We start from the raw sequence: 1732 nt of genomic DNA, 5'->3' as shown, positions 1-1732 counted from the left end.
ATAATAATAATAAGCTGGTCATGGTGGCATGCACCTGTAATTCCAGCTACTCAGGAGGCTGAGGCAGGAGGATCAGTTGAGTCCAAGAGTTCAAGGGTGCAGTAAACTGTGACCTTGCCACTGCACTCCAGCCTGGGTGACAGACCAAGACCTAGTCTCAAAAAAAAAAAAAGCATTATATTGATACTCAGAGTTGAGCGCCAAATTGAGAGCAGCAAGTGGGTTGTAAATAACATTAAATCTGGAATGAGGAAACTTAGATTTTAGTCCCACATTAACTTATTGGATGATTTCATTCATTCATTCATTCCTCCCTCCATCCATTTAACAAATATTTATTGAATACTCTGTAATGCCCTGGACACTGTGCTAAGTGCTAGAGCACAAGAATAAAAGGAAAAGTACATGGTTCCTGCATTTATAGACTTGTATTCTAATAAAGAGGACAGACATCACCTTTTAGAAATCCAAGCATTAACAATGTAACGGCTATTTAATACTACAAAGAAAAGTTACATGGAGATTGTACCAGGGAGGTTAGTATAGACTTGAGTTATGAATCAGATCTGAAGGATGATTGTGTGTCACTAGGTGAATGGAGCTGCAGGAACTGTATATGTAAAGTCCTAGCAGCCCGGATGTGGCAGCATCGTTCTAGAAATTACAGAAGGCCAGAATGACTTGGGCTTGGACAACAAATGCAAACCAATGACCAGCAATGGGAAATCAACAAATGGGTTTAGAGGGGAAGGGAGATGGGAAGGAGATGTGAGATAATCATAATTGTATTTTGACCAATTAACTCTCGATGCAGTATTGAGAACTAATTGTAGGGGAACAAGTTGACATGAGAAGACCAGTTAGGAGGCTACTGCTGGAGTCCAGAAGAAATAAGAGATGTATGGCTTGGTTGATGGTGGTACAGATATAAAAAAGGTAGACAGATGCAAGAGGAGGTAAAATTGATAGGATTAGGTAATAGATTAGGTATGGGATTAGTGAAGGTGAGGGTTAAGGATGAGTCATCTATCTCTAGCTGAGATGAGGAACAATGGAAGAAGACCAGATTTGAGCAAGACAAACCCTGGAGGTCTTAATTTCTGTTTCTGCAAAATACAAGTCAAACTTTTTCTTGAAGTTCTGTCCCGTTCTGAAATTATATGACTGTATGAGGTAATTCAATCATTTTTTAAAAATAAGGGGTGGGCTAACTTAACTGGGAATTGCTTATAGGTAAATGCATTAGTTATCCATTGCTACATAAAAAATTATCGCCAAACCTTAGTTACTTAAAACATTTATTATTTCATAATTTCTGTGGGTTAGGAATTCAGGAGCAGCTTAGGTGGGTGGTTCTGGTTCAGGGTTTCCTAGGGAAAGAATTCAGGATATTGGTAGGGTCTGCAGTCATCTGAAGGCTTGCCTGGGGCTAGAAGATCCAGCTACTTCCACAACGGCTCACTCATATGGCTGTTTGCAGAAGGCCTCCAGTCCTTACTGATGGTAGGAGGATGGCACATTTCTCACCATGTGGGCATTTCCATAGGATTAGATGTCCTCAAGACATGGCATTTGGCTTGCCCCACAGTAAGTGATCCCAGAAAGAGCCAACAAGGAGAAAGCCACAGTGCCTTTTATGATCTAGTCTCAGAAGTTGTATTCTTTTTTTTTTTTTTTTTGAGACAGAGTCTCACTGTGTTGCCCGGGCTAGAGTGCCATGGCGTCATCCTAG

The sequence above is a fragment of the Propithecus coquereli genome, unplaced genomic scaffold (genome assembly GCF_000956105.1).
Source record: "Propithecus coquereli isolate 6110/MARCELLA unplaced genomic scaffold, Pcoq_1.0 Scaffold6, whole genome shotgun sequence".
NCBI lineage: Eukaryota > Metazoa > Chordata > Mammalia > Primates > Indriidae > Propithecus > Propithecus coquereli.
This window is presented reverse-complemented; position numbering follows the sequence as displayed.